This window comes from Takifugu flavidus, chromosome 2 (genome assembly GCF_003711565.1).
Source record: "Takifugu flavidus isolate HTHZ2018 chromosome 2, ASM371156v2, whole genome shotgun sequence".
Taxonomy (NCBI): domain Eukaryota; kingdom Metazoa; phylum Chordata; class Actinopteri; order Tetraodontiformes; family Tetraodontidae; genus Takifugu; species Takifugu flavidus.
Window position 1 is genome coordinate 17,475,233 of NC_079521.1, and position 17,436 is coordinate 17,492,668.

The 17,436-nt window shown below is 45.5% G+C and overlaps 1 protein-coding gene across 8 annotated transcripts in view; it reads right to left on the reverse strand.

Annotated features, from left to right (window-relative positions):
• Window positions 1-17,436, reverse strand: part of zfhx3b (zinc finger homeobox 3b) — a 229,888-nt gene that overhangs the window by 75,292 nt on the left and 137,160 nt on the right. For 2 of the 8 annotated variants that reach the window (XM_057025272.1, XM_057025268.1), the window contains exon 1: window positions 26-1,412. The exons of the other annotated variants lie outside the window; for them this stretch is intronic. The gene's annotated coding sequence lies outside the window, so the exon portion shown is untranslated. Of the gene's footprint in view, window positions 1-25; window positions 1,413-17,436 lie in introns of those variants that run through there. 8 annotated transcript variants of the gene reach the window in all.

Sequence of the window (17,436 nt, forward strand, 5' to 3'; positions counted from 1 at the left end):
TTCATTTGTATTTCAGTGATGTTACCTGCATGTGTGCGTCTGGTTCCTGAGCCATCGGAGCCTGGCCAGCCACCGCAGGGTAAGGGGCGCTTATTGGAAAATCAATGTGGAGAGCGCTAAGCAAGTTACAGGAAGATGTGGGAAGGAAGGGTTCTTATTGATAAAGCAAGAGAGGGCCTTTGATGTTGCACTGGGGACGTGCTCATTGATGGGGGAACCATTGTAGTCCCGAGGCAGACTGAGGCGCGGGTTTATCTCCCAGGTTTGTTCCAATTAAATGCAATAATGGCATGCATGCATTGTGCTCCTAAACTTGAATCCACGCTGATGGCTACAAGGTTTAATAAATTCTGCTTTTATCGATGAAATTGTACATTCCAGCGTCCCACTACAAATGTTAGGCCATAAGGCAACCGTACCCTATAGCTAGTATAGCATCCTGCTGCTACAGCGCTATATGTGAATGTGGCGTCTAGTTGTGAGCCTGAATGGTGAAAACTTCCAAAGGTTTTCCAAAAGCGATCAACATATTCCAAAAATATTTATTTCGTTATTTAAATTTATGCAGGATTAATAAACTAACTTCATTAAAAAAGTCAAAGGAAATCTGAACCTCACCTCTAAAAATCAAAGACTGCCACGTCGTGCTCGTGTGTCGTCAGACGGAAACTGTAAACCATCATGGAAGCACGAAATGAAGTTCATGCAGTTATTTTCCTTTATTAACACAGTAATTTCGACAATGTAGCTAATGTAGACCTAAAGGCTCAACGCTGCTCCAGCAACGGGAGGCAAAAAGTCACCTCAGGTCGATGGCACTCAGCCTGTAAACAGGGCTTCCCGTAAAATCAATGATGTTCAGGAGGAGCTATCAGTCTGAGGAGCAGAAATAGCCATGGCTGTGTTGAGTCTGAGGCTGAGAAGAAAAGTACCATGTGTTTACATGAGTGTACTGTATATGAGTAATCGGGGGGGTCACTGGCCTGTCTGGGAATTATTTTTGTGTACTCCTCACTGTTACGTGAGAATAAGGTGCTATTTATATATAAATACAGCTCACAAAGGTCATTTATGTTGATTTGCGGATGCATTTGTTGGGCCAAAATCGTACCGGAAAAAAATATAGCAAGAAAAAGGTCAACTTGATCTACTTGTTGAACTGCGTGTTCATTTCCACATGGGATCCTCTGAATACGTGATCTGACTGGATCTCAGCTAACTTCCAAACAGTCCGGGGGGGATTTCGCCTCGTGCCCGCCTTTCCTCGGTTTTAGAAGGGTGTGATAGAAACAGCATTCCGGGGTAATTAGAAGTAGTTAATTAGCTGTGGGTTAATTACTGAGTGCTGCTGAAGACTTGGTGGGGTGGCAAAGCAAAGGGAAGCGCAGAACACACAGCAGGAAGCTTCCCAGTCTCCCACCAATTAGCAAGCAGCATGGGTGTGGGTGTGTGTGTGTGTGTGTGTGTGGGGGGGCACAGATACGAGGGCTGTGTCATTTCAAACCTCCAAAAGTCGATGGAGGGTAGATGTGAAATCATTCAGTTTCACCTGTTTTGTGACCGATTTCTTAAAATAAAAATAAAGAAATCTGCAGCTCAAAATAAGCAGCACCAACTTTATAAATTAGCACATGAAAGAGCTTCTTATTAGCGCGGTGACGAGCTCCGTTTCTTCATTCACACAGCATCCAAACAGACGCAGAGCTGTTTTCCTCAAGTGTCCCGTGTGGTTTCTTTACAAAGCTTTGTCATTTCTAAGAGCATTAATTATCCTTGGAATTAAGGTATTGATGTTTAATCACAGACAGGCTACCGGGCACGAGCCAACAGTTGCCCTGAGGCAACAGAGTGCACGGAGCACACGAGGTACACTCGTACACAGCAGGGTGTGTGGAAAACTGCAGGATAAACAGGGAAAAGGAGGGAGGGAGAGAGAGGAGAGGGAGAGAACTGCAGGCTGTGTTGCTTTCAAATACTTATCAGATTATTTAGACACACATCGCCAAATTGTACTCAATTTCAAAGCAACAGACATGGATATTAAATGATTTGCAACAGTCTGACATTGAACTTCGTATCCTTCAGCCGAACATGCTCACCGACGTTCCCATAGCCCGGAATGCAGAACGGCTGACAGAGCACAGCTATGCTAACGCAGTAACCTTGGCTGTCTGGCACCAATCAATCAGAAGACCACGGAATGATTAGGGTCCCCGGCATGGGCACGTTCCCAAAGGCAGAACAACGGAGAACATTTAAAAGTTCCAGGAGGATCTTTGTCTGCAGAGGTGCTGAAGAAAGTGATGGCGAGACGCTTTGACTGTGTGGGCTTAAAAACACATGTTCAATGAAAGGTCAGGGACAAAGGGGGCAACGTGTTGATCAATGACTGAGCCGCAGGACGCTCACATTCGGCTAATTATCAAATCTGCCCCTATTTATATCTGAAGCAGCTCGGCTCTCGTGAGAGGCGCCGCACAGCAGAACCTTCAGAGCTTCTGTTTACACTGACTGCAATTAATTTGTTCAGGATCTGTGTGGTGGGGAGTGTGTGTGTGTGTGTGTGGGGGGGGGGGGGACAATAACTATAACCACAAATTATTTGGGAATGTTGCGGTTAAAGGAAAGAGGAATCGGTGGACTATAGAACCCCTCTCTCATTTAGAGTCTGGAAACACACAGGCGCTGGTCCAGAAAATGTCCCAGAGAAAATCAAACACAACATCTCACATGGTGCCACACTCAGGGAAACATGTGCTCCCTCCCACAGTTAAAGCCAACCGACCACAAACACGGCTGTTAAACTGATCAATATCATTGAAATGTTAAACCTTAAGAAGCCACATTATTGATCGGCAGTCCGATGATAAAATGCTTAATCGCAACTGCGTGGCTTTATGTAAATGTTTCAAATATTGGATGTTCTGTGACCAGCGCCTCCCCCACCCCAACACACACACACACACACACGTACAGATCCTTGTATCTTTGCATAGACATAATGCATTGCCCAGCCCTTTACCCTAATCCCTGACCATCCAAACTAACCCCAACACCAACCTAAACCCAACTCTAACCTTTACCTTAAAAAGTTACCGTGTCCTAACCTTAAACAGTCCTTTGAGGATGTGAGGACCAGCCAAAATGTCCACTTCCCAAAAATGTCCTCACTTTGCTAGTAGGATGCCAGCAGGTTTTGGTACTCAGTATGTAGCAAGAACATACAATGGCTATCGGTTCACTACCTATCAGGGGAGACGTTGCAGCAGACATACGGCGAAGGACCAACACGTCTACATCACAGGCCGTCTTTGTAACCTGGAAAACAAATACCTTTGTAATGACCTGGTCGTGCACCTGGAAAAACACAGGGTTCAGTGGCACCTGGAATAAGCCAAGCAACGCTCAGCATTCTTAAAAGGGACACACCTCTGTAGCAAGACATCAAAAACACACCTCCATTCACTGAAGTATAGAATGGAGCTCGTCTATACTGGGGCTCAGCGGCGTCTCTGAGAGTCGCTGCAGCGAGCGCCAAGGTTAGGCCCCGTGTTTGGTTAAGTGTCTAAACCTGAGCAGGGTGATAAGATCCTTTTTAGAAGGCACGTAAAGGCCAAGGGAGCAGGAAACCTGAGTAATGTGGGTGAAAGCTGTCCGGGGCCAGAGCCGAGATGTGGAAAGTCATCCAACGTTATGCGTGGAAAATGGAAACCGGTCTCTGCGCACCCCATACAGGAGGATGGGTCTAGTGTCCCCGCACATTTGGGCGTGTGCACGTGCCCACGCACACAAGGCGGGGATTAGAGGGTGTCCCAGTGAAACCATTCTGTGGAAACGATTTCTTCACAGAAAAAGTCATGAAAGCCAATGGCAACCTGGCCTCTAATTGTAGAGTAGGATATCCTGGATAAATAATTAGAGGGTTTCTTTGAAGCCCCTGCACGGCTGAAACACTCACTCCCCTCTTCACATTTGCTCAAGTCATTAATGACAAAGATGTAGAAAGGGAAAAGCTAAAATCTTTCTCTACACAAATGCTTTTTCTCCTAATTTACGAGGCCGGGCCCAAATTCCTCCCTGCTTAGCTGAAGCCCCTTATCCTGGGAAAGAACTGCACCCGTTTTAAACAATAAACCTCTGGGGGAAAGTGTTTTCTGTTGCCCCCTTCCTCCCACCCCCCCTCTGAATGATGAGAGTTAATAAAGTTAAAAGAATAATGTGCCTTGTGTTTCAAAAGAGGAAGCGAGCAAGAAATGCTGAGTGTCACAGACACAGGAAAACAGCAGAAAGACAAAAGACAATGGTCTCACATTCTAAACAAAGTCTGCTTTATATTTGAAAATGACAAAGAGAGCGAGTGACAGCAAGTCTGCTGTGGAAATTAACAGAACACTACTGACTTATTAGACACTGCTGACATGTCATTAATGCCTATTGTTGCGCTACAATGGCAGCTGTAACAATAAGGTGTTTATCTAACGAGGGTCGTTCTATGCAAGCAGCCACAGGCTCATTTCAATGCTAGATTCACCACAGTTAAAAGGCTGAAAATGCATTTTAGGTTGCTTGAACATCAGGTTGTGGTTCGTTGAGATTGTCTTGAGCCCACTCAGCACTAGTTTACATGCTGGGGAGATACCCGAGCTTTATGCAGGCAGATTATAACCAGAACGCTCATAAATCAGCACTTGATGCGATTGTCATCTTAAAAGGAGTGCAGAGCTCGCCCTACAGTTTACAAGGACGAATTCCGTGGTAAGCCATGGAGGGCGCAATGCGCACCGCCCCCCCCCCTCCTCCTCCCCCCTCCAGAGAGCAGTGACGAGGAACTGTCAACGGGAGAAAAGGGGGGAGAAAAACAAAAAGGAAACAACTTGTTAAGTGCATAACAAGGTGGCCTGGAGGGCAACGCTGAAAGACACCTCAGCACTTCGCTCTGATATGCGCAGGGAACATCAAACAGCATTTCTGTAGCGTTGCCGAGTACTGACAGAGCCGACCACGGCGTTCAGAGGCCCCCGCGTGTGGAAAAACACAACAGCTTGACAGGAAATAGAAAAGGTGAAGCGTAGCTAAAGCAAAACTGTTCCACCTGCAGTCATAATCACTGTTCCCGCACCCAATCCCGGGTCTAATCTGAGCTGTCGCCTGAAGCAAAGCCGCTACAATCAGAAACAGAAGAAGCTCATCCTGAAATGCGTGTGTAAATACCGAATCGGTTATTATTAGCACCAAGGCTCGCGCTGCGTAGCTATGAGGCGCAGAAGCGCGGTCTTGGATGGCAAACGCGCAAAAGTCAAAGCATCAGCAAATATTTGACGACTGTTATTTGGCGCCCATCACGATGCCGTTTCCAAGATCGGCTGCTGACTGTAAAGCGTTTAAAAAAAAGGCAGATAACAGATAAGAAAAAGGTACACAGGAGGAAAAAATGGAGTGATATTGTAAGAAGTGCAGAGCATGCTAATAGGTTCCTCTTCCTTCCCTCCTGGCCTGGCCAGAGTGTTGTGACAGCTACAGTGCTGTGAAGCTATATTTGAGAAAGACCAGGTTCCTGTCCCTTGTCTCCTCACACACACACACACACAATGCAGCCCTTGCTCACCCTGCCCTAATGAAATGGCCACATGCCTCCTCTCATCCTCGATCTGCTTGCACACTGTAGCACCTGGCAGATATAAATCAGGCCTACTGAGCTGTATTTGGGAAGTGAGGCATTAAGCATGACACAGGCTGTCAAAGTTCAGATCACACCGACCGCAACATGCACTTGAACCGCTGCAGAACAGACCGTAGAGCACCCCAACCACCGGCCTCTTATCTTCTGCCTCCCAGCTCCGTGTGACATGGCTGCCACATCTGGGTGCCAGCTGGGTGGCCTGCTGAGCGCTGAGAACGGAGAACACCAGAGGATGCATGAAGTCACCACAAGATTCCCCCTCACAGGGATCAACTGCCTCGAAACAGCAAAGTTTCCAATGGGTGTTGCCTGCTGCCTTTATCTCCTGGCCCTCTTATCTTCGAGCAGAGGAGGGAGCCGCGGGCATTACTACAATATTTAAATGGTCCAGCAGATAAATGCTGTTAAGTGCACATGTGCTCGTGTGGAATGTATGTGTGGAATTTCAATCATTGGAGGCTGAAGGTCATAGAATTGTACCTATCATATTCTTTAGAGGAGAGATTTTCAGTGCATGGAAACGTGCACAAACTTGCGTTCACGTGTCATCATATTAAGACCAGACAGAGTCAGAACTCCAGGGCTTCATACATGAATGCATGTTCCTCTTCGCCGCGAGTGCTCAGAAAGCTAAACATGACGCGAGTGCGAGAAGACACGGCCCTTACAGAGAAACGTGTGAGGATAAACAACGCAGACGGGGGAAAATGAGCTCGATTGTGGGGAGAAAGAATGATCTGTTTGGGCTGCGGTCATGACTTAGCAAATTGAAATGGTATGATGGCGTGTTCTCCTTCACTAGGAGTCACAATGGACAGTTCAGGTTGAACACGCAAAGCTTAGGCCAGAAGTTAGAAACAGAGAGGCGCACAGTGCAGAAGAGGACGGGTCCAAGTCAGCGCAACTGCAATTTACATTGCTGGATAATTACAGTAGCTTCAGGATCAGGGGCTCATACCAATGACAGATGACTCTCATAGCTGGAAAAGCAACAATCTGACACATAACACTGGCTGACTCAGCCTGTCACAAGGACTGTGTGTCAAGGGCATAAAACTGCTATATTTACTATGGCAAATACATCAAATGAATTTGGGGCTATCTTAGGAAGCGGAACGCCACGTAAGAGAAGACCTGACCTTGAAATGTGGAAATATGAGATTGTCCACTGTATTTGTTAAGTTTTTCCCCTTTTTTTTAGTCGCGACTTTGATTGAAACACTACTTACCTATACAGCCAACATTATTTTGCCCAACATACACACACCACACAAACACATAAAATGTTAACATGCACACACAAGCGCACTAAGCTGAAATGAATGAGTTTAGTGTGTAATTACAAAAGCAACAAGCCAAATATTATATAAAACGAGAGGACCCGAAGAGGATAATTTAGCCCTGCCTCATGGTCCTTCGGAACGGCACATCTAATACACATTTAATTAATGATGCCATTGTTTTGACATTGAAAGAGCAAAAAATAAAACGATAAACAAGATCTCTCCCTGGGAAGACTGCTATCAGAATACTAAAGGAACCAGAGAGCAGCGAGATCACTGGGAGAGCACTTAGAAGCTCAGCCCTGTTCCTGCGGGCAGCCCCATTCAAGCCTCCATACAATTAAAGAATGTTTTACACACAGGCTGGTATCTGTGAAGCACACTCCATAAGTGTGTCTGTGTGTAAGTATTTAAGTCTGAAGAGCAAGGTAAAATAGCACTTTCTGATTTGCTTCGTGCTGTGGACGAGTGAGTTTCGACCCAGGCTGCTGCGCCACTGAAAGAAAGAGTCGCACATTTATTACACACATGAGAGAATGCTGCTCTGAAGCTGGGACAACAGGCATGCATTCACATATGCAAACTGGAACAGAGAATAAGGAAATAATAGACGGAATGCCAACTCATTCATGTATGCATGTATGAACCTGCTTATCCACATTTGTATTTGCATCGTTGCACACAAACAAAAAAAAGCATGTTAGCAAGAAGGTGAGAATTACAGCCGGGCCAACTGGCTCACCCTGAAAGTTCAAGCTGAGTGCCACTACAAATTACAAGTTGACATCTTAAATGATCCCCAGGATGTTTCTTACAATGTATGAGCATGTTGGAGTTTGTTACAACAACTGCCTCCAGACAGCTGTTCTGAAAGAAGAATGTACGTGTACATCAGCGCTTAACTCCTCCAAAAATAAAGAATCTTTCTCCAAATATGCCCAACACTCGGCGCGGCTACAGCACACTCATTTGTCTTAAAAATGTAAGAATACCGCGTTCATTTTCTGATAGAAGCCCCTTAGTTCGAGCTTTAGGGTGAGGGAGTGACGCAGGCAGCCAGGCAGAGTAAAATGAGAGGGTGACTAATTGGTTCATAACCTCTAATTGGAGAGATGTAATTGGAGTGGACTCGCAGGCGCCAGGTGTACCTTTAAGAGGCGGGGTAGCAGTTTGCCCTTTTGACTAGCATTAAGCAACCGTGTGTGCGTGTGTGTATAAGAGGCAAGGCGGGATTAGATGTGGGCAGAAAACAACACATGCCTCGCAAGATCCCCCAAAGAATATAGTTTAGGTGTGGCGTGTGCCTATTTGGGCCTTCCAACCACATAAAAGCCCAGGCTTTCAGACACGGCACAATCACGCCCATTGCAAATAGGTACAACTTAACATCATGCTACTTACATCATACATATGAAGTTGAACATGATGTTTAGTTCACTGTACTCCAATGGCCTCCTCAGTCACCTGATCTCGCACCTTTGGGATATTGTAGGTGAGCAGCTGACAAAAATCTGTGCGGAATTTTTCCCCAATGTCTTGTTGAAGGTAAGCCACAAAGAATTAAGGCAGTTCTTAAGGCAAAAGGAAGAGGGGGGGGGGGTCCCAGCTCTTTACTAGCAAAGGTGCGGCTAATGTAGTGGCCGGTGAGTGTATGTACACAACATGGTAAACAGCAGCCCCGTGCGCTGGTTCAATCTGCTTTTGAGAGTAAGAGATCCCAGGCGCACTGCTTTTCTCGTGTCGTGGGTCAATGTGATCAATGCATTCATGGACCACCTAGCCAATAATAAACCTCTCCAGATCAATGTAATGGGGCCTGAGTGTTAATTGGGACAGAGGAAGAAGAGGGAGGATGATGGAGTGTGATGCTTTTTTTTTGCAGAAGCATCAGAAATACTGAACAGGGTATTAATGAAAGCTGCTTAATGTCGACAGCGTGCTTCTATAATCACTTGGTTATGAAATGGGGTTTTTTTGTGCAATAAAGGAGAGGGGTTGGTGTGGGTTGAGGTGCTTGTGCAGAGAGCGGCCTCGCAGGAACATCTGTTCGTCCCACCCACGAAAACATGAGTATCTGCAATTAGTTGAGATGCCCGCAGTCGCATGGGTGTTGTCACAACTCCCTTTTTGGGGCAGGTATGTAGGAAACATTCAAAATATGATAGTTTGTACATCCAATCATCTGCTCCCTGGCCTGGCAGTCTGGGGGCCTCTCTGATTTAGACGTCCAACACAATTCACTGCACTTTCATTAAGTTCGGTTTGGATAACGTAAGAGCGATACAAGTGGGGCTGTACCGGTAAAATCTCAGCAAAGGTTGACACTTCATCGTAAAAACTACAGCAAGTAAGGCAAAAAAAGAGCTTCAATGACTCTGTTGCATCCTGTGGAGGCACTCACTCGTGAGAAAAGTGTCCTTCATCTTCTGTTTTGATCAGAACTACAGTTTCCACTTCAAGGACAAAGCAACTCATCTCGTCTCCTGTCGAGGAGCGGGCCTTCCTTTTACTGGAGCACTGCCCAACTTGGTGAAACGTAAATAGTAAATCTGCATGGCGAAGGCGCTCGGTGGCTGCTCGTGGGTGGAGATGCAGATATGCATTACATGTTAGCAAAACCATCATCAAACAAACACCCCGAATGAAAAAGAAAAGTGTCCAAGGTTAAAAGTGAGGCAGTCGATCAGCAGTTTGCCAAGCATTTTTAGAACATGTTTTTTGTTTTTTTTGCTTCGTCTGACAACAGACTTCAGCTGACTGTAAGCTCCCTGACAGATATTGTGTCTGTCAGCTAAGTGGAAGTCAGAAAGCAGGGCAGAGGAAACAGCCTGTACTCAGAGTAAAGGCCAGGCTGTTTCCCTTGTGTCACCTCCCTGTTTATACAGGGCACAAAATACTGGTGCACCTCTGACATGGGTATCTACATGCAATGTTTCTACATGCTGAATAATAATAATAATAATAAAAGCATTCTTTAGCATTTAAATTTATCAGTGATAATAAAAATATATCATTGCTACATTGCATAAATCCAGCACGAGCCATCTATCTTAGCCATCTATCCATTAGCCAGAGGTGGGGACATCTGATAGAGATATATTGATTTCCCACCATTCTCCAGTAATTTGGGGAAGATTAATTAACATTTTCCGTGGACCTGACCGCTGGTGCTGACACTGTGAACACTCATGGACCTGGGGAAAGTCTTGAGTCAGGCTTTAAAACAAGGTGGTCCCTTTAAGACCATGTTCTATGGTCTTAAAGACCACGGTCTTAAATTACCAATACTGTCAGAGAGGGAGAGGCATGGGCCCACGTTAGCCATCCACTCCGACCAGTGGCCAAGCAGGTCAAGACCCCACCATTACGTAGCAGGTCAAAGCCACATAACTCTTTAGCTAAGGTGAGGGTCACTGCGATGCTCTGACCAAGCAGGGTCAGCCAGATGTCTCTGACCACTGAGGTTCATGGCAATACAATAAAGTAATCAATCTGGTGGCTGGATCTGGGTCAATAATATACTCCCAGGCTGCGCAGGGTCACCACCTGTTCTGTGGCCTCTCCTTGGACTGTCCTGGCCTCCTATAATGCTTAGGTTTTAAATTTCATCATTCTGAAGGGAAACTGGGAAGCCGGTCATACTCAGAGCAGACAGCACATATATGACCAAAAAAAAAAAGAAGAAAATCTCACACATTGGATACATGTCATTGGCCTCAGTGGTGTTTAGAATAAAGCTATATGTAGCTACATTTGTGCCAGTTTACTTGTGACAGAACTTACTAACTCTAACAGGATCTCTGCAGAAGATCCCTCAATATCCACCAATTAATAACACATGTCCACTTCAAGAGCTAATGTCTCCAAGAGTGGACGAAATGGTTTTATACGAGAAGATTCAGAGCAATAAGACACGTTGAAACATTTGGAAAACAGCATTAATTATTGTTCTGAAAGAGACCCTTTAATTTTGATATTGGAAATTCCTCTACTTTGTTTTGTAAAGAATCTCACGACACATTTCTTTTCCTTCCTCTTTCTCGTTCTGTTTTATTTTACCCTATGCCCTCTCACGCTTTCCATGAATGGAGGCAGGCAGCGTCACTGGCAGCTGCCAGGATGAGGCAGCAGTTATTTCTTGGCTGCCCTCCCTCTTTGCTTAAAGGCAGGTATAGAGTTTCCAACAGCTCCAGCTGGCTGGATACATTGGAGATCTCAGGGCAGGGGCAGAGTTGCAAGCAGGTGAACCAACTTGTCTTTGTTTCCAATGAAACCCTTATCGACAATGGCGCTAACACCTCAGGACCCGAGTTTGTTCTGCCTCGTTCAGATACCAGATGGCCCAAACCTCAGGTCTCCGACCACTTCCTGGTGTAGCGTCACTGAGCCCTGTCCTGCAGTATAAAGCTGAGACGACAAGCCTTGAAATCCAACCTAATGAGCTAATTCAACAGGGCAGCTTCATTGAAGAAAAGAGCAATAATGTTATTCACAATTTGTATGGAACGCTTGTTTTTAACACGAGACAAGGCTTGCATTTTTGACAGATTTGTTCCTTCTCTCCCCTCTGCTCACCACCACCGACAACATGACATGTCATTAGGCGGCACAATCTGCATATTATTTGCATACATCTGCTTTATTTTATTGATTGCTCCTCATTTGTTAAGATTCAGGGCATATAATTAATGACCGCCCCCCTGGTGCCACACCCTGGGGACAGCTAATTCCACTGCATACTAAGGGGATTTCAGCAGAGGGCACAAGAGGGCTTGTCGAAACGGGCACTGGGCCAGTATCAGTGCCGGTCCCCTCCCTGCCTACGGCTGTCCTTGGTCCCAGCCAGCTCCACTAACAAGGAGAGCCCTTCCCGGGCCATGTTAACTAAAAGGACAATTATCTTGAGAACAATGATGCTTTTCACAGGGGCTGTGTTGTCATTAATGCAATGGATCTGGTTACAGCAGCCAGCTTAAGCTAATTAAGGAATGCTATCTGTAGACTCTTGCTGCTTCTTAATTAGCTAAGATTCATTCTAAAATGGGAACAAACAGTCACTTTTGGAAGGGGAGTGAGCTTGTTTTACATATAAACTGTGCTTGTCTCTGCTTATTTCATAAGTTAGTTTGATATGATGAGTAAAGAACTTGGAACCTAGCAACACAACACTTATTGTCTTCAAAATCACACAGTAAGGAAATATAGGTCTATATAATGTAATGTGAGGTTATTATTACTTATACATTGTGGACACAGCAGGATTGATTACAGTTAATGGTTAAAATGGATTATAAGTTGCATTTATAGTTAGTTAAAGGGGATTTATGATACCTGGAAATATCACATACTATTGGAAAAACCCAAACTATTTGGGCTTAATAAACATATAAGAAATAACGTGGCAGAGTACATTCATTAATCAAAAGCAAAGGTGGTTGTATATACTACTGAGAACAGTCCAACTGGTTTCTGTCAGGCCACGCAGCGCTTCATTCTGCGAACGCTCACTCAGTGCAGTCCTCAAGTTTCTCCTGTCACGAGTGCAGCGGCGTCTCACCGCGGAGCTCCGTCATTAACAGCTTTTTGTGATTAGAAAAAGCTGACAGAGTGGCAGGTGAAAAAAACCAAATGCTCTGAGAATAGCCGCTTTACAGAAAAACAGCTGACTTTGTCTGCCCAGAGAGGCTGCTGACCTTTCACACAGGAGAGGGCTCGTAGCCACCAGTCCTCACTCAGCACCGACGGACAACATGAGCAACACACACCGAGAGGGGAGAAGGGTTAGAAGGACGTGTGCGCTCGCGAAACATGGTCAATGGCTACATGCTCGACAAAACATTTCAAAACATTTTAGCGCCACCTTGGAATTCATTTCCAACAGTACTAGGACGCACATACCCTGACCACTGACAAACGGCGGGCATGCGCAGGTCAGTGTTCCACTCAACGTTAGCATTCCTCTGGAGCAGCAGCGTCTGAAGGAGCAGAGTTTAACTCTGACCGTAGTCAGCAGCAGGAACAATGCCAGCAGCTCCTGCAATTCGTTATCTGTGTTGAATTAGCATGAGGAAACACACAGATACGTGCATTGTTTTCATCAGAACATGGGTCACATGACAGGCGCCTGACAAATCAATGAGCGATATGTAGAGCCGGTCAGAGAAGATTTAGTGCTAGATGATGCCATCAGAACCCTCAGATTTCTAAACTAAAATGGAGCAAAAGTGTTTTCCAGGTAGGCACGCAGGCCCAAAATGTTGCAAAATCTAAAGACTCGCGTGTGCAGAGGTTAAGACGACACATGAGCCCATTCAAAGCCGATGCCAATACATATCCTAATGGCTCTCACTGCTGCCCCTGACAACCGCTTCGGCTCTCAGATGACATGTCAGCCACCAGCCAATCACGTGCTGCTCGGCGCTGGTCTCCAAGGTGAATTTTCAGCGTATAAAAAAAGGTGTATCGCCGGTTCATGCGGGAGGGAGCAAATGTGTAAACACAGACACACATGGGTGTGGGGATCTGGTTTGGCAAGAATATATATCCTTTCTTGCTGGGTATTGTGAAGGAGGTTACAGCTGTTGATTGTGATTCCAATGTAAACAAAGCGTGGGGTCAGTAAGAGGGCGAGTATGTGAGAGTGTGAGCACTTATAGACCTCCTCACCCAGGAAAAAAGCTGCCAAGGCAACACGCGCCGTGAAACAAGTTCAAACTTCATCGAAAATGGAAAAGTGTGCGAATATTTGGAGGGGAAGCTATAATCTGCTTTTAAACCTGGATCCTTGACCAAACTCTGAATTTATCAGCTAAAAACAAGGATTAATCTCCTGCCTGCAGTGCCCATGTCCAGGGTCATCATGACCCAATCGTGACCGCTTTTTGCATCAACAACTGCGCTGCTTCTTCCATTTACTCTGCTTTTAGCCTCTCAACAAGAAAAATGTACTGTTTTAAGTAATCCTTGTTTGCACTGACCGTAATTGATTGGGTAATCCTGGTTTAACATGCACTAAAACCACTGCTTAAGGATCTATTAAGAGGGCTAGCAGATTAAAGAGACAGGATCTATCTAATGTTGATTTCTAGATTTGTGTCTCTGTGCCTAGAGGTTAAAAGAGTTTGGTGACCTTACAATGTTAACAAAGCCACACCTGCAAGTTTCATGTCCACGTCTCTCTTTTTCAGGCTTCTGCTGGTTTTCTCTGACTGTGGATGCTAATCTGTTAACGTGCCAGGGGTTTGCCAGGTTTATCTTCAACCAAACTCCACCTGCAAATCTCTTGGCATCCTGTGCCCAACCTGGTGACACACTTCTGGGGGGTGATAAAAGCCAGCCCCACCCGGAGCCATGATCCTCGCAGATGCCGTGCCAGAAGCACCCGCCGAGTCAACATTACATACGGCCGTGCCGCGCGCTCGTCCCTCTGTCAACCCTGTCATAACCAGCACAAATCTCTCAGCATCAGCACAGGCAGCAAAGGTATAATGGTGCTGGGGACGGGGGGAGGGGGGGAGCCAGACACACTAAGTACTGGTCACGGTCCTATCATCTGTGGCTCAGGGATCAGCCGGTGTGACTTCACAACATGGGACAGTGAAAAAAAAGAGGAAGGCTCCTCCTTCTGCCTCGAACGTTGTGGGTTCTGCTCAAGAGAAGGTGGGCAGGTCTCATATACAAGTACACAGGAAAGAGGAGAAGAAGAATCCCCATCAAGACCTCTGCCCTAATGGGTCCCACTACTGTAATTACAAGGCGCAGATTTCAGATCAGGCACTTAGGTAGCTAGCTAAGAGTGTCCAGAAAACAAAAAGCTCTGTAATTATTGTCTATGTTCCCCAGTGCAACTTCAGTTACCTGTCATGCTGCTGTTTAGTCAGGCGCCTGTTGTTTCCCGGATTCTCCCTAATCCGCGGCTGGAAGCACGGCAGTGCGCCTGTCTGTCCAAGATGCACGTTTCAGCAAGAGGGGGGAGGGGGGGAGGGAGCGAGTGACGACATGGCACAAAAAGATAGGAGAAACCTGAGTCCTCACAGCCACGCAAGCTCATGAATGCATTTTTTTTTACAAAGGAGGGGAGGAAAAGAATGACGGGGAGCGTTCGGTTTGCTCTAGACAAAAGAGCCATTGTGTAGTGAAACTTTATATACATATTAGAAACTTGAAACCCCCCTCCCAGCCACTGCAAGCAGGATTCTTGCAACTGTGAACAAGATAACCCTAACCCTACCATTCTGCATTTCTATCCACAGATAAACACAGAAAAGCCATGAATCCTACTTTTCTGCAAAGGTAGTTTCGCACTTTTTCTCAACAAGGTCATCGAATATCAGAATTGTGGCCTCCGGACACTTTTGTGGCCCATTAAGGAACACCTTCTCCAGGTGGAGCGGAGCGGGAGGCATGGCTTGTTGACAGAGATTTGCACTTTTGAACATTCTCTCAGCTTGCAGTCACCATTCACCTGGACTTCTCAGGTGTTTCAGAAGGAATGTGACCTCTTTTTTTGCCTGTGGAGCCCTTAAATAACCACAAACACAGTCGTGAGAAAATTAAATCTGAGGTAAGAGACAAGATATAAGCAGGAAGGCTCCATAAAACCAGAATGTGACTACTGACACTGTCCTAACATGAATCTCCAGTTTTCCAACCTGTGGTCAATGCAGAGAAGAACACGCTGAAGGCTGATTACAAGTTGTCTAAGAATCTTCCGTCCCCACTAATGACAGTCATTTGCCAACAATAGATCAATATTTTTCATGTTGTTCATGTGCGCTTTTACAGTTGACATTATCCGAAGCCTTTCTGAGCCACCACCTGGTACCTAAAGCGTGGCACAAATGATCAGCCCAACAGGACAACCCTGACCCAGTCCAGGTCGGATTCAAGTCCACAACCTGAGATAGTTTCCAACATAATGACATCATCATCTCCAGATATATAATTAACATAATGCAGCCACGCAGTTGGAGGGGGAGGGGGGGGCGTCCGGACAGTCAGGGTTATAATGACAACCTGTAGAACTTGTAATTATTTATCTTAAGGGAAAAAACACAAACCCAGCGAGCGCACGCTAGAATGGGGAGGACCAAATGGAGGATTTGAGCAGGGAGGATTCACTGAAGCAGGCAGAGGAACTAGCATGCTACCAGGATGTGAAAACATCTAAATTTGTTTTATTACAAAGAAAACAGTCGACCAAAATTAAATCACGGCAGACAACATTTTGGTGTTTTGAACATAAAGTAACACTCCATGTAATAAAGGGTCATTTCCTTATTAAATTACACATCAAGATGGGTTTTAAGCAAATTGGAGATGACTATTTTACACAAATTTGGTAAACCGCTGTGTAATGTTTTACTGCTTATTTTCATATGCTGCCTGCTCGCCCTATAAATAAGCTTCCACTGGAGACATGTTACCCACTAAAAAAGAAGATCCAGCTGAAAAACTGGGGGGGGGAAGTGCCTAAATTCAAAAGCTGATTAGAGGCAACGGTCAAGGTATGAAAACCATCTGTACCGATAACAAGTAATGAAACCTTTCCCTCCGAAACACGAACCAACAACAACAAAAAAAAACGAGCAGGGTGACTAATTCCGATTTCCATTTTGGTCAGGGCTTGGTCTTTATGTCATAAAGATGTTCTGTTAGTGTTTGGATAAAAGACAGCTTCCTTTTTTTTTTACAAGTTCTATTAATACAGGCTTGAGGTGGATGATTCAGACCTGGGTTCTGTCAGCCTAACTTCTTCCAGAGGTTAACTTTTTCCACTGGTCTCGATCTAATAACAACACACATCCAGCCTCATGAAATTACTGTTTCTCTCTCGCTTTCCAATTTACCTGCTGTGTGCGCCAGGAAAAATAAATATGAAATCACGGTTTTGATCAGAGGGCTAACCGCTGTTGTGCTAACTGCAGACCTCCACAGGTTTTGATGCAAAAGGCGTAAGATGTACTAAATGCATCAACTGGTGATCAAATGGTACTGGGAGGGTGTGAAGGTGACTGTTGTGTACAATGGAAATGAAGCAAAATGGCAGAAATGACGCAGTTTGCTAAAAATAATGACTTTTAGAGCTTTCTTTCACACTGGTCAGGGAGAGGACTGGTTCGGCTGACTCAAGGGAGGTTTAAAGCCTGGTGTGGTCAACTTAGACCCAGGGTGCCTTGAGAGTTACGGGGGCCCTAAGTTAGTTTTAATAAGCACGTTATTTCTACCCCCAACGCTAACGCAAGCTCCGCTCTAAACCACTGGCTGTTTGAAGCTGGTAACAGCTGTAATGTTCCAGCCTTTATTTAGAGGTCAGCATACTGACTTCACTTGAAAGGACTGAAGTAGAGAGCGAGCTACAGAAAGAAAGAGGCAAAGAAGAAAAAGGCAAGTGGGTGGAGGGATGAAGACCAGAGAGAGGGAGAGGGGGAAGAATGAGTTAAAAAAAGAAAGAGTTACTAGTGTGGTGAGGGA